Consider the following 24,454-nt stretch of genomic DNA (forward strand, 5'->3'; position numbering starts at 1 on the left):
GCTGCGGATCTTACCTCCAATACCTATGAGCTCTCTTTAAATACAAACAGTATGTCAAAAGTGAATGTAGCAGTTCCACAATTTCAAAAAATGTGCAAACTTCACGATGAGGTTATTTATCAAGCTGCAGAAAATCATCATCAAATTTATCATGGGAGAAATTCAATTTCGAAACAACAGGATTTTTTCCATAGTCCTGCTGTTATAGCTTGCAATGTACCGTGTGGACATTGACAAACAAGTGCTGGAAATCTATTTTAGGTACAGAGAGGTTAATATCAAAACTTTTATGATTGTTTTTTTTCCCAAAGTTACTTCTATGTAATTTTGACGTTACATTATTAAGAATATCTAATAAATGCTGTAAAACATAATGAATGATATATTGTAGGTATGGAACTCATATATCAAAGCTATCTTAGTGTAAAGAAAAAGTGATGTTACCTGTAATATCAAATCCAGTCAAAACTCTAGTTGGGTGCTCTGCGCAACTGTACATTGCTTCATTTCTTTAAGGCCGATAGAATATAATAGCATTTGAGCCATTTTCTCGCATTGTGTTAAACTTTAATGTTTTCTGTAATTTTTTAGAATGGATAATTAACATGGTATTTGTAATAAATATACTGAATAAAGAACTGGAAGGAATGGGGTTTAGAGTACCTCAATAGGTCCTATCCCAGAATAAGATTCTGCTTTGTAGAAAGTCACATGGATCAGATTAACCTTTCTTTGTTCACTGTGAGTAAAACTTTTTAAAGTTTCCATTTGTGGAAAGCACCAAGTTTGCATTGGGAGTCTTATATAGGCAATGCAATGCTCCCTGGGAATAAGGTTTGCAAATAGGGGAAATAGAAGCACTGCCAAAGCAACCATCTATTGAATAGTAATTCCCCTATAAGGGTTTGCCCACATCTGAGTGCTGCGTTATTGCGGAACAAACAATTTTTTTTGCGCATGTATTCACAGGCCGTGTTCATTTGCATGCGGCAAACATAGATACACGGCTTGAAATTGCTAATTAGTCTAATGAGTTCCAGATGTGTTCTTTTACAGAGAAATCATGCAGAGTATTACACATTTCCTTGAGTATTGCAAACACATTTGCACCCCCGCCACACACCCCCCACACTGACTTTTGTGGGGACCTTTGGTGTGCAAATGCCCACTGAACTCAATGTGTTCTAATCTCTGTGCATTGTGTGCACAAAATTACGTCTGTGTGAAGGAGTCCTAAGTCAAATTCCAACCTTTCAACAGGCCTTGCAACATGACTGAGGATATAAACCAAAACAGAGTCTTCCCCAAAAGGAAAAGACACCCGTCTACAAACAGGCATTTTTGGGGTACTTGTCCCTCATCAGTGCAAAGCAGGATACTGGTTAGCTGCGTGAGAGGCCTCTGATGTGGGTTTGATGGAATAAAGTTTATCCTTGTGAAAAGCACCAAGTTGATGTAGGGAGTCTCATATAGACCATACAATGCTTCCTGGGAAAAGGGTATAGAAATAGAGGAGGAAAAAGCACCCTCACAACATTACCAATAGGAAGGTGGCTTTCCAATAAGTCAATGCCTGACCTTTCAACAGGTTTTACATCCTTATTAGAGATGAGCGAACACCAAAATGTTCGGGTGTTCGTTATTCGTAACGAACTTCCCGTGATGCTCGAGGGTTCGTTTCGAACAACGAACCCCATTGAAGTCAATGGGCGACCAGAACATTTTTGTATTTCGCCGATGCTCGCTAAGGTTTTCATGTGTGAAAATCTGGGCAATTCAGGAAAGTGATGGGAATGACACAGTGACGGATAGGGCAGGCGAGGGGCTACATGTTGGGCTGCATCCTAAGTTCACAGGTCCCACTATTAAGCCACAATAGCGGCAAGAGTGGGCCCCCCCCCCCTCTCAACAACTTTTACTTCTGAAAAGCGCTCATTAGCATGGCATACCTTTGCTAAGCACCACACTACCTCCAACAAAGCACAATCACTGCCTGCATGACACTCCACTGACACTTCTCCTGGGTTACATGCTGACCAACCGCCCCCCCTCCCCCCCACAGCGCACACCAAAGTGTCCCTGGGCAGCCTTCAGCTGCCCTCATGCCACACCACGCTCATGTCTATTTAGAATTGCGTCTGCCATGACGAGGGACCGCAGGCACACACTGCAGAGGTTGGCACGGCTAGGCAGCGACCCTCTTTAAAAGTGGCGGAGCGATAGCCCACAATGCTGTACAGAAGCAATGAGAAATAGAATCCTGTGCCACCGCCATCAGGAGCTGCACACGTGGGCATAGCAATGGGGAACCTATGTGCCACACACTATTCATTCTGTCAAGGTGTCTGCATGCCCCAGTCAGACCGGGCTTTTTAATTCATAGACACAGGCAGGTACAACTCCCTATTGTGAAGTCCCTGTCGACCCACAGCATGGGTGGCTCCCTGGAACCCACCGGTGGTACACAGAAATATCCCATTGCATTGCCCAACACAGCTGAGGTAGTAATGTCGTGCTTAATGCAGGTGGGCTTCGGCCCACACTGCATGCCCCAGTCTGACTGGGGTTCTTTATAAGTGTACAGATGTAGTAAAAACTCCGTGTGCACCTACAGCATGGGTGGGTGCCAGGAAGCCACCGGCGGTACATAGAAATATCCCATTGCATTGCCCAACACAGCTGAGGTAGTAATGTTGTGCTTAACCCTTTCCAATCCAATTTGTATATGGTTTTCCTAGGGGGCTTACTCTTTTTCTGCCGTTATACAACGGCGCTATATGCTGGCTAAAGCCAGTACTGCATGAGCTGACACGTAGGATAGGCTCCGACAGCAGAGAGGCTGGCAATATACAGTAAGAGAACCCCGACGGACGTCTACCAACAACGGAGCTGTACAGCCTTAAACCCTAATATCTTCACAGGTCACACAGTGGACTGGAAAGGGTTAATGCAGGTGGGTTTCGGCCCACACTGCATGCCCCAGTCAGACTGGGGTTCTTTAGAAGTGTACAGATGTATTAAAAACTCCGTGTGCACCTACAGCATGGGTGGCTCCCTGGAACCCACCGGCGGTACACAAAAATATCCCATTGCATTGCCCAACACAGCTGAGGTAGTAATGTCGTGCTTAATGCAGGTGGGCTTCGGCCCACACTGCATGCCCCAGTCAGACTGGGGTTCTTTACAAGTGGACACATGTAGGTTAAACTCCCTGTGGACCCACTGCCTGGGTGGGTGCCAGGAAGCCACCGGCGGTACATAGAAATATCCCATTGCATTGCCCAACACAGCTGAGGTAGTAATGTTGTGCGTAATACAGGTGGGCTTCGGCCCACACTGCATGCCCCAGTCAGACTGGGGTTCTTTAGAAGTGTACAGATGTATTAAAAACTCCGTGTGCACCTACAGCATGGGTGGCTCCCTGGAACCCACCGGCGGTACACAAAAATATCCCATTGCATTGCCCAACACAGCTGAGGTTACGTCAGCTGTAATGCAGGTGGGCTAAAAATTAATTTGATTACACTGTAGGCGAGGGCCCACAAAAATTGCTGTATCAACAGTACTAATGTACATCCCAAAAATTGGCCATGGCCAGCCAAGAGGGCAGGTGAAACACATTAATCGCTTTGGTTAATGTGGCTTAAGTGGTAACTAGGCCTGGAGGCAGCCCAGTGTAACGAAAAATTGGTTCAAGTTAAAGTTCCAATGCTTTTAAGCGCATTGAAACTTTTAAAAATTGTTCTGAAAAATTATTTGACTGAGCCTTGTGGCCCTAAGAAAAATTGCCCGTTCAGCGTGATTACGTGAGGTTTCAGGAGGAGGAGCAGGAGGAGGAGGAGCAGGAATATTAGACACAGATTGATGAAGCAGAAATGTCCCCGTTTTGGATGGTGAGAGAGAACGTAGCTTCCATCCGCGGGTGCAGCCTACGTATTGCTTACGTATCGCTGCTGTCCGCTGGTGGAGAACAGAAGTCTGGGGAAATCCAGCCTTTGTTCATCTTGATGAGTGTTAGCCTGTCGGCACTGTCGGTTGACAAGCGGCTACGCTTATCTGTGATGATTCCCCCAGCCGCACTAAACACCCTTTCTGACAAGACGCTAGCCGCAGGACAAGCAAGCACCTCCAGGGCATACAGCGCGAGTTCAGGCCACGTGTCCAGCTTCGACACCCAGTAGTTGTAGGGGGCAGAGGCGTCACCAAGGATGGTCGTGCGATCCGCTACGTACTCCCTCACCATCCTTTTACAGTGCTCCCGCCGACTCAGCCGTGACTGGGGAGCGGTGACACAGTCTTGGTGGGGAGCCATAAAGCTGGCCAGGCCCTTAAAGACTGTTGCACTGCCTGGGATGTACATGCTGCTCGATCTACGCACATCCCCTGCTACCTTGCCCTCGGTACTGCGCCTTCTGCCACTAGCGCTGTCGGCTGGGAATTTTACCATCAGCTTGTCCGCAAGGGTCCTGTGGTATAGCAACACTCTCGAACCCCTTTCCTCTTCGGGAATCAGAGTGGGCAGGTTATCATTATACCGTGGATCGAGCAGTGTGTACACCCAGTAATCCGTCGTGGCCAGAATGCGTGCAACGCGAGGGTCACGAGAAAGGCATCCTAACATGAAGTCAGCCATGTGTGCCAGGGTACCAGTACGCAACACATGGCTGTCCTCACTAGGAAGATCACTTTCAGGATCCTCCTCCTCCTCCTCCTCTTCCTCAGGCCATACACGCTGAAAGGATGACAGGCAATCAGCCGGTGTACCGTCAGCAGCGGCCCAAGCTGTCTCTTCCCCCTCCTCCTCATCCTCCTCATGCTCCTCCTCCTCCTCCTGTACGCACTGAGAAATAGACAGGAGGGTGCCCTGACTATCCAGCGGCATACTGTCTTCCCCCGCCCCCGTTTCCGAGCGCAAAGCAGCTGCCTTTATGGTTTGCAGGGAATTTCTCAAGATGCATAGCAGAGGAATGGTGACGCTAATGATTGTAGCATCGCCGCTCACCACCTGGGTAGACTCCTCAAAATTACCAAGGACATGGCAGATGTCTGCCAACCAGGCCCACTCTTCTGAAAGGAATTGAGGAGGCTGACTCCCACTGCGCCGCCCATGTTGGAGTTGGTATTCGACTATAGCTCTCCGTTGTTCATAGAGCCTGGCCAACATGTGGAGCGTAGAGTTCCACCGTGTGGGCACGTCGCACAGCAGTCGGTGCACTGGCAGCTTAAAGTGATGTTGCAGGGTGCGCAGGGTGGCAGCGTCCGTGTGGGACTTGCGGAAATGTGCGCAGAGCCGGCGCGCCTTTACGAGCAGGTCTGACAAGCGTGGGTAGCTTTTCAGAAAGCGCTGAACCACCAAATTAAAGACGTGGGCCAGGCATGGCACGTGCGTGAGGCTGCCGAGCTGCAGAGCCGCCACCAGGTTACGGCCGTTGTCACACACGACCACGCCCGGTTGGAGGCTCAGCGGCGCACGCCAGCGGTCGGTCTGCTGTGTCAGACCCTGCAGCAGTTCGTGGGCCGTGTGCCTCTTATCGCCTAAGCTGAGTAGTTTCAGCACGGCCTGCTGACGCTTGCCCACCGCTGTGCTGCCACACCGCGCGACACCGACTGCTGGCGACATGCTGCTGCTAACACATCTTGATTGTGAGACAGAGGAGGAGGAGGAGGGTGCTTTAGTGGAGGAAGCATACACCTCCGCAGATACCAGCACCGAGCTGGGGCCCGCAATTCTGGGGGTGGGTAGGACGTGAGCGGTCCCAGGCTCTGACTCTGTCCCAGCCTCCACTAAATTCACCCAATGTGCCGTCAGGGAGATGTAGTGGCCCTGCCCGCCTGTGCTTGTCCACGTGTCCGTAGTTAAGTGGACCGTGGCAGTAACCGCGTTGGTGAGGGCGCGCACAATGTTGCGGGAGACGTGGTCGTGCAGGGCTGGGACGGCACATCGGGAAAAGTAGTGGCGACTGGGAACTGAGTAGCGCGGGGCCGCCGCCTCCATGATACTTTTGAAGGACTCCGTTTCCACAACCCTATACGGCAGCATCTCAAGGCTGATGAATTTTGCGACGCGGACGGTTAACGTTTGAGCGTGCGGGTGCGTGGCGGCGTACTTGCGCTTGCGCTCGAACACTTGCGCAAGCGACGGCTGAACGGTGCGCTGAACTACACTGCTGGATGGGGCCGAGGACAGCGGAGATGAGGGTGTGGGTGCAGGCCATGAGGCGGTAGTGCCTGTGTCCTGAGAGGGGGGTTGCATCTCAGTGGCAGGTTGGGGCACAGGGGGAGAGGCAGGGGTGCAAACCGGAGGCGGTGAACGGCCTTTGTCCCACCTTGCGGGGTGCTTGGCCATCATATGTCTGCGCATGGTGGTGGTGGTGAGGCTGTTGGTGTTGGCTCCCCGGCTGAGCTTTGCGCGACAAAGGTTGCACACCACTGTTCGTCGATCGTCAGGCGTCTCTGTGAAAAACTGCCAGACCTTAGAGCACCTCGGCCTCCGCAGGGTGGCATGGTGCGAGGGGGCGCTTTGGGAAACACTTGGTGGATTATTCGGTCTGGCCCTGCCTCTACCCCTGGCCACTGCACTGCCTCTTGCAACCTGCCCTGCTGATGCCCTTGACTCCCCCTCTGAAGACCTGTCCTCCTGAGTAAGCGTTGCACACCAGGTGGGGTCAGTCACCTCATCGTCCTGCTGCTCTTCCTCCGAATCCTCTGTGCGCTGCTCCCTGGGACTTACTGCCCTTACTACTACCTCACTGCAAGACAACTGTGTCTGATCGTCATCGTCCTCCTCACCCACAGAAAGTTGTTGAGACAGTTGGCGGAAGTCCCCAGCCTCTTCCCCCGGACCCCGGGAACTTTCGAATGGTTGGGCATCAGTGACGATAAACTCCTCTGGTGGGAGAGGAACCGCTGCTGCCCAATCTAAGCAGGGGCCCGAGAACAGTTCCTGGGAGTGCTCCCGCTCCTGAGCAGGTGTTATTGTAGTGGAGTGAGGAGGCTGGGAGGAAGGAGGAGCAGCAGACAGAGGATTCGGATTGGCAGCAGTGGACGGCGCAGAACTGCGGGTAGACGATAGGTTGCTCGAAGCACTTTCTGCCATCCAGGACAGGACCTGCTCACACTGCTCATTTTCTAATAACCGTCTCCCGCGTGGACCCATTAATTGGGCGATGAATGTGGGGACGCCAGAAACGTGCCTCTCTCCTAATCGCGCAGCAGTCGGCTGCGACACACCTGGATCAGGAGCTTGGCCTGTGCCCACACCCTGACTTGGCCCTCCGCGTCCTCGGCCGCGTCCACGTCCTCTAGGCCTACCCCTACCCCTCAGCATGCTGTATTACCAGTGATTTGATTTCACAGGCAGGAAATAAATTGGCGCAAGACTGCAGGCCAAATATAATTTTTGCCCTTTTTGGAAAACGAAAGGCCCCACTGCCTCTAGTGAATGAATTATCTAAGTTTAATAACTGTGCTGTGTCCCTGCTTATGTGTCACAGAACGTGAGGGTAGCAGAGTTATTATAACTCTGGCAGAGCAGGTATTTTTTTTCCCAATTAAGGAAAGCAAATGGCGAAGCCAGCAGTAAAGCGTAGCTGGGTGCGTATGATTTAGCACTGTTCTTCACGCAGCTCACACGTCTCCACCACCCGTAAGGACGGACAGAGGCTGGACAAATAGATTTGTTTTCAGTTTTTTCCCACCAAAAGGCAGCACTGCGTATATTCTATGAACATGAGAAGTTTAATAACTGTGCTGTGTCCCTGCTTATGTGTCACAGAACGTGAGGGTAGCAGAGTTATTATAACTCTGGCAGAGCAGGTATTTTTTTTCCCAATTAAGGAAAGCAAATGGCGAAGCCAGCAGTAAAGCGTAGCTGGGTGCGTATGATTTAGCACTGTTCTTCACGCAGCTCACACGTCTCCACCGCCCGTAAGGACGGACAGAGGCTGGACAAATAGATTTGTTTTCAGTTTTTTCCCACCAAAAGGCAGCACTGCGTATATTCTATGAACATGAGAAGTTTAATAACTGTGCTGTGTCCCTGCTTATGTGTCACAGAACGTGAGGGTAGCAGAGTTATTATAACTCTGGCAGAGCAGGTATTTTTTTTCCCAATTAAGGAAAGCAAATGGCGAAGCCAGCAGTAAAGCGTAGCTGGGTGCGTATGATTTAGCACTGTTCTTCACGCAGCTCACACGTCTCCACCGCCCGTAAGGACGGACAGAGGCTGGACAAATAGATTTGTTTTCAGTTTTTTCCCACCAAAAGGCAGCACTGCGTATATTCTATGAACATGAGAAGTTTAATAACTCTGCTGTGTCCCTGCTTATGTGTCACAGAACGTGAGGGTAGCAGAGTTATTATAACTCTGGCAGAGCAGGTATTTTTTTTCCCAATTAAGGAAAGCAAATGGCGAAGCCAGCAGTAAAGCGTAGCTGGGTGCGTATGATTTAGCACTGTTCTTCACGCAGCTCACACGTCTCCACCGCCCGTAAGGACGGACAGAGGCTGGACAAATAGATTTGTTTTCAGTTTTTTCCCACCAAAAGGCAGCACTGCGTATATTCTATGAACATGAGAAGTTTAATAACTGTGCTGTGTCCCTGCTTATGTGTCACAGAACGTGAGGGTAGCAGAGTTATTATAACTGTGGCAGAGCAGGTATTTTTTTTCCCAATTAAGGAAAGCAAATGGCGAAGCCAGCAGTAAAGCGTAGCTGGGTGCGTATGATTTAGCACTGTTCTTCACGCAGCTCACACGTCTCCACTGCCCGTAAGGATGGACAGAGGCTGGACAAATAGATTTGTTTTCAGTTTTTTCCCACCAAAAGGCAGCACTGCGTATATTCTATGAACATGAGAAGTTTAATAACTGTGCTGTGTCCCTGCTTATGTGTCACAGAACGTGAGGGTAGCAGAGTTATTATAACTCTGGCAGAGCAGGTGTTTTTTTTCCCAATTAAGGAAAGCAAATGGCGAAGCCAGCAGTAAAGCGTAGCTGGGTGCGTATGATTTAGCACTGTTCTTCACGCAGCTCACACGTCTCCACCGCCCGTAAGGACGGACAGAGGCTGGACAAATAGATTTGTTTTCAGTTTTTTCCCACCAAAAGGCAGCACTGCGTATATTCTATGAACATGAGAAGTTTAATAACTGTGCTGTGTCCCTGCTTATGTGTCACAGAACGTGAGGGTAGCAGAGTTATTATAACTCTGGCAGAGCAGGTATTTTTTTTCCCAATTAAGGAAAGCAAATGGCGAAGCCAGCAGTAAAGCGTAGCTGGGTGCGTATGATTTAGCACTGTTCTTCACGCAGCTCACACGTCTCCACCGCCCGTAAGGACGGACAGAGGCTGGACAAATAGATTTGTTTTCAGTTTTTTCCCACCAAAAGGCAGCACTGCGTATATTCTATGAACATGAGAAGTTTAATAACTGTGCTGTGTCCCTGCTTATGTGTCACAGAACGTGAGGGTAGCAGAGTTATTATAACTCTGGCAGAGCAGGTATTTTTTTTCCCAATTAAGGAAAGCAAATGGCGAAGCCAGCAGTAAAGCGTAGCTGGGTGCGTATGATTTAGCACTGTTCTTCACGCAGCTCACACGTCTCCACCGCCCGTAAGGACGGACAGAGGCTGGACAAATAGATTTGTTTTCAGTTTTTTCCCACCAAAAGGCAGCACTGCGTATATTCTATGAACATGAGAAGTTTAATAACTGTGCTGTGTCCCTGCTTATGTGTCACAGAACGTGAGGGTAGCAGAGTTATTATAACTCTGGCAGAGCAGGTATTTTTTTTCCCAATTAAGGAAAGCAAATGGCGAAGCCAGCAGTAAAGCGTAGCTGGGTGCGTATGATTTAGCACTGTTCTTCACGCAGCTCACACGTCTCCACCGCCCATAAGGACGGACAGAGGCTGGACAAATAGATTTGTTTTCAGTTTTTTCCCACCAAAAGGCAGCACTGCGTATATTCTATGAATAATAACTGTGTTGTGGCCCTGCCTATACAATTCTTTCCCTGCAGTATCAATGGAGGGTGGAATGCTCTGCAGAGGCGATTTTGAGAAGCCCCAAAAAAATGCAGCACAGCTAACAGCAGCCTGGACAGTACTGCACACGGATAAATATGGCCCTAGAAAGGACCGTTGAGGTTCTTGAAGGCTACACTCACTCCTAACACTCTCCCTGCCTATGCAGCACTTCTGTCCCTAATGCCAGGTGCAACGGTCTGCAGAGGCGATTTTGAGAAAAAAAAAATCCCACTGCTAACAGCAGCCAACACACAGCTATCAGTGGCCCTAATAAGGACCTTTGGGGGGTCTTGAAGCCTACACTAACTACCAATTCTTTCCCTACAGCAGCTCCGGTATAAACAGCACTGTCCCTCATCTAACTCACACCGCATCTGAGGCGAGCCGCGGGAGGGGCCGACTTTTATATTAGGCGAACACCTGATCTCGCCAGCCACTCACAGCAGGGGGGTGGTATAGGGCTTAAACGTTGCAGGGGGAAGTTGTAATGCCTTCCCTGTCTTTCAATTGGCCAGAAAAGCGCGCTAACGTCTCAGGGAAGGAAGTGAAAGTAACCAGAACACCGCATGGTGTTCGTTACGAATAACGAACATCCCGAACACCCTAATATTCGCACGAATATCAAGCTCGGACGAACGCGTTCGCTCATCTCTAATCCTTATATGTATGTTGCAAGGTCTGTCATTGACATATAGGAAAGCTGCCTTCTAATAGGTGGTGCTATAGAGGTGCTGCTCCATCCTCTATTTGCATACATTGGTCAATGTGAAGAAAAGATTAATCACATCAAAAACCCATACTGGCTTTGAGAATTAGATTGTTTTTAAAACCTGGACAGAACAAACTCTATTTCTGAATTAAATGTACAACCTAAATAATTGTTTAATAATTTACAAACATACCTTGTTTTAATTTCTCGCCATTTTCAAGATATTAGTTTGTGGCAGGGTTGCCAATCTATTGTTTAGCTATCTCTGGAAAACTGAAGCAAAAATCACGGGTAGCTCAAGATTTTTACGGACATGTAGCACCACCACTATATATACCCTATACCTCAAAAATGTAAATCCAGAGCCCTTCTCAATACAAGGACATCTGTTATTTGACATGTGCCACCAGCATGCAAGTATGGCATGCATGTCATGAAGGGGTTAATGTCACACTTATTTATTTCTAATGTCACTTAACAATACTGAGGACGAGGTCACTTTATTATACATTTTTAGGAGTCTCTGCCAAGTCCCCAATCTGTTTTTACTGCACACATCAGCACATGTGCTGTTTTTTCCTGCTATACGCTATGGATGGCAGCAAAAATGACAGCTGAGCGCTGCCTGTGATTGGCTGAGTGCTCAGCCAATCAGATACAGCCCTTTCAGCAGGCAGGAATTTTAAATCCCTGCCTGCTGAAAAAGCTTCAGAGAAGTACAGGGAGACAAGCGGCTAGACGTGCCTGAGCCCCACAGTGGCGGAGAGGTGAATATATATATATATATATATATATATATATATATATATACACTTTTTATATATTTTTTTTTCCTACACATGCCAGGGATGATTTTCAGGGAAGGGCTTATATTTAAACCCCTTCTGCAAAAATCACTGCAGGGGTTGCTGGCAGCCCACTGCTTTCAATGGGGCCACCAGCAGCAGCGACGGCCCCATTGAAAGCAATGGAGCATGGAACTTCATGCATGCATGTTTTTGCACGAACATGGATGCACGGTTTTGTGCGCACTTATGTACACACCAGCACATGCTCATGTGAACGAGGCCTTAAGATGTGATCACTATAAGGAATGCAAACATTCCCCTCTATCTGCTTTTATGTTAACTATTCCATGTGTCCTGTCAGTCTCTTTAACTGACTGACAGATCAGGACTGATTGTGAGCCCACTAAAATGCTGAGAGAAGAAGTGGCATTTTACGGACTGTCCATAAATTTGCAGACAGTTGGCATCCCTGGTTTTGGTCAGTGAATGAGCACATTCCTGTTTACATTTACAAGTGGCAAACCCATGCAGACCTTGTTCGGACAATCGTCTGTGAGCTAGATATATGGGGGGATAGCAACCTGTGAATGTAAGCAAGGATATTCTCATTCACTAACTGCAAAAACACTTGCCTCAGGACAAGGTATTTGCGCTATGAATGAGGTTGATGAGCTTGATGTATTGGTGCATAGTACTGTACCTTTTGTGCGTGCACGACACACTCCTTCCATGGATTAAAAATCTATTTAGCCTAATGAAGTCCAAACATGTTCTTTTCCCCACACTTTTGCTCAGTGTTTCACGACGCAATACGTAGAAAGATAGAGCAAGTCCTATTATTTTCAAACATGAGCCCGAATCCATTGTTTTCAATGCGTTCTATTCTCTGTGCAAATATGGTCATATAAAGAAGCAGTCACCTTAAGGCTGCATTCACACAAACGTATATCGGCTCGGTTTTCACGCCGAGCCGATATATGTCATCCTCATCTGCAGGGGGGGGATGGAAGAGCCAGGGGCAGGAACTGAGCTCCCGCCGCCTCTCCACCCCTCTGCACTATTTGCAATGAAAGGAGGTGGGACAGGGGCAGGGCTAAGTTCCGCTAATTAGCCCCGCCCCCGCCCCCCCTCTCCCCATTGCAAATAGTGCCGAGGGGCGGAGAGGAGGCAGAGAGGGTGCGGGAGCTCATAGCACTGCTCCCGACTCTTCCAGCCTCCTCCCCCGGCAGAGAGAGACGACGTATATCGGCTCGGCGTGAAAACCGAGCTGATATACGTTCGTGGGAATGCAGCCTAAATTTGTAAGAAATTTAAGCACCAAATATATTAGAAAGTTATACTACTTTTCATTTATCTGGTGATCAAACTTCAATTGCATAAACCCGGGAAACACCTTTAATTCAGTCTTATGTTCCAAAGATTTAACTGTTTTACTCAAAAAGACTAGAACTTTATTTCCCGTTACCATAAAACTTATATTAATTTAGTAATATCACATTTTGCTTTGAATAGCTTAACTGGATCTCACTATTTACTTTTACTCAATTGAATCATCACTGAGATTAAATTGTTTTTCTGAAAGCTCTAGGCAGCAACAAACAGAAAAATTAATTTATCCAATGTGCATTAGACGTTAAATCCTTTAAGCTTCTTTTTGGACAACAAAGCATATTTCCTTATTCAATACCTAAGATGATACAGCTTTTCACCACAACCTCAGTTCATGATTATTTTACAGAACTTACAATATTGTAGTTAAACTGTTTTCAAGCTTAAGGTAATTGTGAAATGTGACATACTAAAACTCTATTACTGTTGGACCTAGGAGCATTTAATAATCTTTATTTATATAGCACCAACACTACGGCAGTACTTTACAAATCAGAGGGTCCATGTACAGATTTAATCAGCAGGGGTGAGGGCTCTGCTCACAAGAGTTTACAATCTATGAGGAAAAAGGAGTAAGGATACCTTTACATGGGGCTATTGCCCCCCAAATAATCACGAATGCACACGCATACATCTTTTACGAAAAACACTTATTGCATGGCACCATACTACAAGAGCAGAGCATTTTTATTCTTCAATCGACAGAGCTGTATCAGGTCTATTTTATGTGGGACAACTTGTAGTTTTTATTGGTACCATTTTGAGGTACATCTAAATTTTACATTTTTTTATTCCTGTTTTAGGGAAGTGAGATGATCAAAACACTACTATTTTGGCCTTTTTTTTTATTACAATTACCATGCTGCTGGACAAAAAATATTGTAAAATTTTATAGTATGAGTTGTGGTGAGACAAATTGTTTAATTTTTTAATATTTTATTTTTTCAATATTTACGCCTTGTGTAAGGAGAAAAAAGTTTTTAACATTTTTTGCTCTGTAAAAATGTTTAGATGACACAGTAAAAAGTGACTGCAACTTTTGTGGGGTTAAATGGTGTAGAGGAGTGATTAGATCAGCAAATCATCATCAATGTACTCCTTTTGGGCTCAGACAGATGAGCGTTGCTTCTTGCACACCTATGTGCGCAAAAAGAAAATACTCCACGCATGTTAACAATGTACCTGACCAAAGCTCTGTGCCCATTGCTTTTAACAGGGCCAGCGCTCCTGCAGCCGGCCTCATTGAAAGCAATGGGATGCAGGCAACCCTCGCAGTGATTTTCAGGAAAGGGCTTGAAATATAAGCCCTTCCCTGAAAATCATCCCTAGCTGGTGTAAAAAATAGAAAAAATATATACATCACCTTCTGCCACTCTTGGGGCTCCGGTGTGTGTTCTCTCCTCCATGCCGCAACTGCTCTGAAGCACTTTCTGGTTGCTGGGGATTTAAAAATCCCTACCTCCAGAAAGTGCTGATCTGATTGGCTAAGCGTTCAGCCAATCACAAGCAGCGCTCAGTCATTCAGATAATCAGAGAGCAAATATGATGGGATGTGATAACATGAACAAAAATTGATGTTCTCCTTGCCTGGGACAGAGAGAGACAGGATAATCGGAGAGCTTCTCTACTTTGGCTGGTCTGCTCTCGCCTTTTTCTCTCCACTGCACACTGAAAAATGACAGCTGTAAATTCAGTATTCCTGACATCTATTCAAAAGGTTATAGCTCTGTATCTATGTTTTAAAATGACATAAAAAGTATTTTTTAAGGAGTATAATCTGTTTAAAGTAGAATGAGCTCTGTTCATCAAAAACTGTAATTTCGTCCTAAACTGCTGAGGAGTTAAGCAATATCTTAATATATTTATCCTAGTCTCACAAATGTAAACCTGCAGTTAGGCCGGCTTCACACAGGCATACGTATATTTATCTGTACTGTGTATTCGCTCAATCGGCATTGCGTTTTTGCGTGTTTGTGTGTGCGTATTTTTTTACTGTATTTTTTGTGCGTACATGCCCTGTGTATTTGCATGCTCAAAAAACACACAAGCACGCCCAATTGATTTCAATGGGCAATTAAGTTTAATTAGTTTAATTTGAACTGCTTTTGTGTGCAATACATCTGAAAATAAAACAAGCTGCATATTTCTATATGGGGGGGGGGGGGGCCGGGGGGTTTTGTGGGTTGGTTTGTGGAGTGTTTGGTTCTGGGGGGGGGTATCCGGTGCTTCATTTGGTTTTGTGTTTTTTTTTACTTGTTCTATTTTTCCTAGTTGTATTTGGTCCGCTTTTTTATTTTCTCTAGAGGTGGGGGGGGGGGTGGGGGGGGGGGGGGGCGGGGGAGTGTTTTTCATGTTTTATATAAATAAAACAAGCTGCATATTTCTTCTGGTACCAAAATGTGCACACAAATACACTCATGTGAACAAAGCCATTGGTTCTATTCACTGCATATTATGCGCGCAAATTTTGCTTGTGTAATACACAATGCAAATATGTTTGTGTGGATAAGCCCTTATTTGGAAATTATGAAATGTTGCACTACCAAACTAGCATATTATTTTACTTTCATATTTTTTTTATAAGGCACAAATAATGTAAAATGTTATCAATAATCCACATGTTTTAGTATACACATAAACAAATGAGAGACTTAAGGCCCATTTATATGTAACGATTATTGCTCAAAATTCATTCAAACGACCAAAAATGAGCAATAATCTTTACATGTAAACGCCGGCATCATGCACTTTTCATTTAAACAATGATTTTAAGGTGAACTTAAAATCCATCGTTCAGCTAGTAAAAAAGTATCTCTCAATAGACCTCACATGGGAGGTGGAAGATAACATAGTAATCTGCTGTCAACTGCAAGTAGAACAATGCAACTGTGTGCACAGCTGGGTGTCTGATTAATCACATACTGGACTCTGCAAACAGCTCCTGGAGGGCCTTTTATATGCAAATGAAGATGATGAAGTGTTATTGGCCATTGACACTTTATGCAAATAGATTTCAAAATCTTTCAGTCCTTTGAAAGATTATCTTTGCATATGAATGTTTTTTTAGAGCAGGATCACATGAGCATAATTTAATAGCATAATACGCATAATGCGAGGGGGATGGAGTCAATGAAAGTACATTGATTTTCATTGATCCATTCACACTTGCATATATACATTGTGTAAAAAAGAGTGCAGCATGTTCTATTTTAGGGCTTCTTCACAAGACTATATGAATTTATACATTTGCCCGTAAGCACCGTATATTCACATGAACGAACATTTGCCATGATTTAGTCCCAAACTTAATTGATGTATTTAAATCCATTTACATGGGGCGCTGCTGCGTGTATGTAAAAAACATGCTGAAGCGATGGCAAGCAAGGATCAAAAGAAATCCTCGTAATGGCAATGAAATGACTAATTACGGCAAGTTGTCTTCTTTTCCAAGCGTTATATGTAGGGTAACTCCCTCTCCCTTTCTTTTTCCAGTTGATATAGAAGTATAATGAAGCTTACTGCATATCACGGAAAAGATAGGTCAAGAAAATAGGTATAAAAAAGACGGCCAAAAAAGATGGAGTTGGTCCTATTTTTTCCGAATATTTTGCGCTGAAAAAACACGTCCATTGAAATGAAGCAATTAAAAATCCAATGCATCACATGGTCACGTTTTATGTGCAACTTTTTTATGTGCTGAAATACGGTCATCTGAATAAGCCCTCACTGTGTATTACGCACGATAGAGTCCTATTGTATTTGCACGTGTTTTTGCAAATGTATGCACGAATAATGTGCCGAGAATAGAATCCGTTGATAGCAATGGGTTCTTTTACGTAAATGTTTGGCGCGAGCATGTTGAAAATGTATAGTACTATGCACTGATATGTGCACAACGCTATCTCATTCATGGTCCAAATATGTTGCACTGAGGCATACGCAATTGCGCATTCGGCCATCTGAATCAGCCCTCAAGCTGCTGTTTTAAGAGCAAGCATAGGTTAATGTGTGTGTGTGCAGGTGTGTGTGTGTGTCTATGTACAGTATATACAAACGCAGGCTGTATAAACAATATAAATGTTTAGAAACTAAACACACTATTGTAGTAAATAATTAGTATATCAGTCTATACTATTGAAATTGGGTCCAAAACACCCAGTAAAAAATTATAAAATGAAAGATGCACATAGATAAAAATAAATAAAATACATACAAATTAGTAAAAATATTTAAATGATTGAAAAAGCAAATACAGCCTAGAGTGCTTTACAGCTATATTTTTGCATTAAATTTACCTTACTCTGCTATTTTCAAAATACTTAAGAACAAGATATGCTGAATGCATGAATGCTCTACATGTGTGGCCTGGTTTAACACATCAAAGATCTGAGATTGGACTGCTGAGAGCTTTTGATGGAAAGTTGTCTCCTTCTGATTTCTTTCAGGTGCAGCAGGTGTTATCATAGAGACCTGCTGTGGTTCCCAATCAACAAGTCCATTAATGTGTCCAGACTGTAGATGACAGAAATAACAGGGGGACCTGCTGTCATCAGAATCCTTTCACAGTTAAAGCTTTTAATTTACATTGTTGAAAATGTACATTGACCTATGCTTCCCATAAAAGAGCAGCTTGAAAGTGCCGACTTCTGAGACTTATTACAAGTATCAGCAGAAACCTGTTCTCTTACAGTGTGTTATGCCATAAAGAGCCACTCCAGTATTTTTTCCATTCATTATCTAACTGACCCCCAGTATATATAAGTTGGCTAGTATTACCTTGTTTAGTTATTCCATTCTATCTGCAACTCCTGGAGTCCTGCTCACGTGGGTCATGTGATTTCATTGTGATCACCGAGGCAGGATTTGCTTGACTTTATTTTCTCTCAAAAGGTCAGTTTTACAGTCAGCATAATTCCTGTGTGATGGACTCTACCACAAAAGCTCTTTAGAGGGGGAGACATAAACTCATATCCCAGTTACTACTGATGACTAAAAGCTCCTGTCACACAGTTATAATGAAGGACATGACTGTTCAGCCTCCTGACTGTACACTTTTGGTGTGCAGTTTCTTTAAGTGAATATAAAATACAGAAAGCAATGACAGTGTCCTCCCAGCAGGCAGAGATAGGACAGTTTCTAGACTCCAGTGTAATGGGCTAAGGTATCAAGAGGTTGAAAGCACAACATAGTGAAAGAGAAAGCAAGGAGAAATCTCAGTATCGAGATGGTGCCTGATAAGCATCAAACAGAAGGCCGCATGTGAGTGCAATATACATAAGAGATGTCCAGAGCAAGGCAGACAATCAGGTGAGGGGTGTAGTGATGGAAAATGTGTTTCTGCCAGAGTGGCCCTTTAAGGAACAATAGAAGTAAATTGTAGCACAGAGAAATAAAGTTGTCTGGCCATAACCATAACAGTCTTAAAATTGGGGGACAAGGTCATAAGGATGCTAACAATGCCATCTTGCCTTGAACCAAAACATAGTTTACAGACAGAACCTTCTTACTCTGTAACCTACTCCTCTTTTTTCTCACATGGAAAACACATGTGAGCAGACATACACATACAAGGAAGTCTATGACCAGATGCTTGTCACATGCAGCCTGAATGCTGACGGTTGTGCACCCCCATTGCAATCAAAAGTCAATCTAAGGGCTCATGCAGAGCCTGGTTTTAGTGCAGTAAAGGCACCTGAAAAGATTGCGGCTATACTGCACTAAAAATAGCGTGAACGGGTGAATTCCAATTAAGTCTCAAGCTTAATTAGCTGTGAAATTGCCCATTCAGATGATTGGAGGTGCATGTTATCCAGCTCCCATAGGAGTCTATGGAAACTCCCACGCATCACACACCAAAGATAGGTCAGGTCCTATCTTTTCATGCACCACATACCTTAGATACAGGCATTGTAGTCGCATGTCCTATTTTTTGTTAGGTGCTAGTATTTTGTGCGTCTAAAATTCCTTTATGTGAACGCTTCTATAGTAAACCATTGGAAGTGATCTTTTCACACGCCTATAATACGCCAAAAGCACGCTTGTGTGAATATCCCAAACTCTGCAATGGGCACCTTTTTCTTTCAGCCAAGTCCATGCATTTATGGTGTTTTCACTAGATTTTCCCCTTTAGGGGAATTGCCCTTAGCGAGTACCTGCCTGCTCAGGAGCAAAGATTCGGCTGCCGGTGGGGAGAGCGGGGAGGGCGGAGGGGAGATGTCTCTCTTCCTCTCTTTCCCCCGCTCCCCCCTGCTGACTGCCGCAACTCACCTGACGCCCGCGCCGGCACCCGAACTTTTGCTCCCGAGCGGGGAGATACTCGCTAAGGACCATGCTCGATCGAGCAATTGTCCTTAGCGAGTATGCTTGCTCATCTCTAGTTCTGATAGAGCCGTTTTGAAAACACGGCTATATATACGTGAAAAATTCGCTCATCTGACTGAGCCCTTAGAGATGAACAAACATATTGTATGTTTGCCTGTGTCTACTCTATCAGATTCAAGGCTGCAGAAAAACTCAGGACAAATTTGTATTTTTTTCAATGCATCAACATGATCAAAATGATAATTAACTCAATGATTTGATGGAAATGATAATGAACTCATTGACTTTCAGGTGAATGTCATCCATGTTTTCAATGAGGTTTTCTTCAAGATCATTGTAGTAGTAGACCGATATGTTACTGCACACACTTTTCAGGTCTAAATATCTTCCAAGTTATTCTTGCAACCAACAGCAAGCCATTACAAAATAATAATGCTGGCAGCACTGATAAAAGGAGTGAAGGTAAGGGACAGTTTTTGCAATGTGTTATCTCTCAGTTTGCTGTGCAAGGCATTGATTGTCACCAGACCATGGTCTGATTCATTTTTACAACTAGAACACTGAATTTCTATTATTGCTCTGACATGGCTGGCATAGAGGAGTTTGACTACTGACCTGTAACAATTCTCCAATGGAGCAGACTTAATTTTCTAGACTAATACTAAACAGACCAAATAATATCATTTTTGCTTTCTGAAGAAATATTTGTGTTTGCTAGTATGTTCTATCATAAATTATTTTCATCCCCTGGTAGTCATAAGACACTGCGGCACATATGCTACTTCTGAATTGGTAGTCACAGCACAGCTAGCCGTTCTTTTACTGTAAGAGTATTCATTAAGAAATTGAAATGATTTTCCAGAGGTTACCCAAAAAGTCTTCACAAACAAGACTTTCATAATAATGTAGCACATCTACAATTTAAATGCAATGCAATTACTGATTGCATTCACCATAGGACTGGCAAATATTACACGACAATTTGTCTTTATATAAACAAGAATTGATTCCGCAGCAAGATGATTTGTTTCATCAGTATGTAATAAAGTAATACAAATCTGCTGGTGAGGCAATTGCGTTGGTGCTGAAGAGAAAAAAGTAATAATTTGGAGCAAAGTAGAAGATATCAATCAGGGGATAAGCATGCATCTTATTGTATCAAGATGCTAAGCTCATTACTTTGCAGGCTTTATTTTCTGGATGTGCCCCATGTTCAAAGTTATTACTTTATCTGAATAATTTCTGCTTGACATACATTATACAATATTATGTCTTAAACTAAACTTTTCAGAGACATAAAGAATAGCTATCATTACGAAGCTGAGACTACCGTGAGTCATGGGGACCATTAGAATAATGAGCTAAATGTGTTTTTTCTTCTACAACACTCTCAGTAAGAGAAGATATCTCAGATTCCACCTTCACCATTTACTAATGAAGCTAGATTATGTATGTACATACCTGTGGGTAAAGGTTGACTCACTCAGTGTAGCATGGTGGCTCAGTGGTTAGCACTGTTACTTTTCTCTTCTACAATACTCTCAGTATTCCACCATCACCATTTACTTAATAATGCTAGATTATGTATGTACACAAAGAACACGATGGCTGATACTGTCAAAGCATGGATATCAACAAACTGAAAGAAGCAGTGCAAAACCGAAAAACATTGAAGGCTCACCTTTAGGGTCACCGAGGGGCGTGAATGTCTAAACAACTAACAACAACATGTATGTACATATTTATGGGTAAAGTTTGACTCACTCAGGGTAGCATGGTGGCTCAGTGATTAGCACTGTTACTTTGCAGTCTTGAGTTTTGGGTTGAAATTAGAGATGAGCGAGCACCAAAATGCTCGAGTGCTCGTTACTCGAGTCGAACTTTCAGTGATGCTCAAGAGTTCGTTTCGAGTAACGAACCCCATTGAAGTCAAAGGGCGACTCGAGCATTTTTGTATATGACTGGTGCTCCGCTAAGGTTTTCATTTGTGAAAATCTTAGCAAATCACCAAAGTCATGTAAAAAACACAGAAATGGATAGGGCAGGCGAGGAGCAACATGCAGGGCTGCATTTCGGGCTCCGAGGTCTCACTATTAAGCCACAATAGTGGCAAGAGTGAGCCCCCCCCTGCACTGTCAGCATAAAGATCGTTCTCCTCTGCCACAGCTGTAACAGATGTGGCAGAGAAGAACGATGTTAGCCCATTGAATTAAATAGAGTCGGCAATACAGCCGGCTCCTTTGAAAGCAATGGGCTGCCGGCGAGCGCGGGATGAATTTTCGGGAAGGGCTTAAAAATATAAACCCTTACCTGAAAAAGAAAGATTTTAGTGTAAAAAAGAATAAAAATGCAGGCATTCTCTTCAATGGAGCCGCTGCTGCTGCCGGCGACTGTATTGAAGACAGTGGTCCGCTGGCACACCTGAATTCTTTTTCAGGGAAGGGCTTTACATATAAGCCATTCCCTGGAAATGAATTAAAAGTGATTAAAAAAACAAAAAAAATAGATACTCACCTCCCTTCAGCTGCCGGGGCACAGCCGTGTCTTCTCCTGCTGTCCCCTGCACTGTGGTGCTGAACTGCTGTCATTCAGCTGAGAGCTGCGCTGAGCCAATCAGAGGCAGCATTCACTCACCTATTCATGAATTCATGAATGGGTGTGAGTGAGATCTGCCTCTGATTTGTCAGGCTGTGACCAATCAGAGGCAGCTCATTCAGCAGGCGGGGATTTTAAATCCCTGGCTGCTGAATACTACAGAGAGCAGTTCGGGAGAACTGCCAGCTGGCCGTAGCTGAACTCCGTCTGCCGGGACCAGGTGAGTATATATATATTTTTTTATTTTTACACATTTCTGGATGAATTGCAGGGAAGGGCTTATATATTTAAGCCCTTCCCGAAAATTCATTGTGCGATCGCCGGCAGCCCATTGCTTTCAATGGAGCCGGCTGTATTGCCGGCTCCATTGAATTCAATGGGCTAACATCGTTCTGCCGGGACAAGGAGAGTATATATTTATATTTTTTTTTTTACTTTTTACACATTTTAGGATGATTTTCAGATAAGGGCTTATATTTTTAAGCCCTTCCCGAAAATTCATCCCGCGCTAGCCGGCAGCCCATTGCTTTCAATGGAGCCGGCTGTATTGCCGGCTCCATTGAATTCAATGGTCAGTGCTCGTTTAATAGAGACGAGTACCGTGTGGTGCTCGTCTCGAGTAACGAGCATCTCGAGCACCCTAATACTCGAACGAGCATCAAGCTCGTACGAGTATGCTCGCTCATCTCTAGTTGAAATCCAATGAAGGGCAACATCTGCATAGATTTTATATTTTCTCTCCATGTTTGCGTTGGTTTCCTCTTATTTCTCTGGTTACACTCCAAAAATATACTATTAGGAAAGTAAAGCTTCTTTCAAACGGGTAACAGCGATATCGCCACGAGAAAATCATGGTGATATCGTAGCTGTGTTCTGTGCGATATAGCTGAATTTTCTCATGGCAATATTGAGATTTTGTGCGATGTGATGCAACATAAACTCAGACTCCATAGGAAAACGTGGGGAACAAAACATTGCAAATCGTGGCTGTATAGAACCTGCCATGATTTTTTTTCTCACAGTGTAGCAGCCTATAAAGCATCGCTAATGTGAAAGAACCCATTGGAAAGCATAAGCTTCACATACATGCGATTTGTAGCATTTTGTTACCCGTGTGAAAGCGACCTAAGGCTTATTTTACACAGAGCAATTATCCATTCGCACAGGTGAACGTTGACAGAGCTCGCTTGTTTGCTCATGTAGCCTGTCTAAACAGGCAAGTAAATCATTCACTTGTAAATCGTTCAGTTGGTCATATTCACTGTACCTGTGAATATGAATGAATAAACAAGCAATGACGAACAACGACTGTGTTTACACTGAATGATATCATTCAAATGCGCATAATCCAGCAGTTTTTTGAATGGTAACTGTTCCATGTAAAAGGAGCCTTATGCAGTGAATAGCGATGAGCGAGCATACTCGCTAAGGGCTATTGCTCGAGCGAGCATTGCCGTTAGCGAGTACCTGCCTGCGCGAGAGAAAAGGTTCGGCTGCCGGCGGCGGGCAGGGAGCGGCGGGGGAGAGCAGGGAGGAACGGAGGGGAGATCTCTCTCTCTCCCCCGCTCCCCCTGCTCACCGCCGCAACTCACCTGTCACCCGCGCCGGTAGCCGAACCTTTTCTCTCGAGCGGGGAGGTACTCGCTAAGGGCAATGCTCGCTCGAGCAATTGCCCTTAGCGAGTATGCTCGCTCATCTCTAGCAGTGAAGCTTCCAATTATGCAGTAACTTTAGTCAATAAAAATGTGACTCCTATAGTACTTATTTTTTTGTGCAAAAGTATTTCACACCACAAAAAAATGCAAAAAACGTACTATAATTTGAACTAAAAATTTGTGTAAATTCTAGCACAAATCTATGTCAACCCAAAGCTGGTATAGGTTTCATTTTCTGATGCATGGACAGCTATAGACGTGCAAAGTTTATTAAGAGACCTGCATCTCTTCATTAATATGCCCTATGTGATGTAAAACACTTCAGTGTCTAAAAGGACAAAAGTATTATAGAAGTGATACCCATGCTGCTTAACCAGAAAGATTCTGAGCTCTCAAAACATACTTATAAGTAAAGTTGAAGTTTATATTATGAGCCACAATGGGGTCAGGGACCAATGTAATTGATGCCATTATTTATACAGCACTGCAGATTACGTATGTGTTACTCAAATGAGTAAAATAAATAAATGTGTTTCATCAGGCAAGTTTGCAAATTAATGATGGAGAGAAAAGTGCAACATTCAAAAGGTAATACAAGGCAATGAAACGGAGGTTTTTGAAGAGCAATATACGTGATGGTTAATTCTTAAATTTGATTAATGAAGACGCCTCAGTGCTTGAGAAGCTTCCAATTATGCAGTAACTTCAGTCAATAAAAGTATCACTCCTGTAGATCTTCTTTTTTATGCAAAACTATTTAACACCACAAAAAGAAAACAACAAATACTGAGTTTTTTAATACATTTTATTGAGCAAGAAAGGATTATTACAATGTCAGAATTACAAATAATTGTCTTTTAAAAAAAAGTCTTATAAAAAAATAATTGTAGCTGATAAACAAGTTTACATATAAAGCGCTCAATTTCTTTTTTTTAATTACATAAAAACCATAACCATAACAAGATAACAG

The sequence above is a fragment of the Eleutherodactylus coqui genome, chromosome 1 (genome assembly GCF_035609145.1).
Source record: "Eleutherodactylus coqui strain aEleCoq1 chromosome 1, aEleCoq1.hap1, whole genome shotgun sequence".
Classification (NCBI taxonomy): Eukaryota; Metazoa; Chordata; class Amphibia; order Anura; family Eleutherodactylidae; genus Eleutherodactylus; species Eleutherodactylus coqui.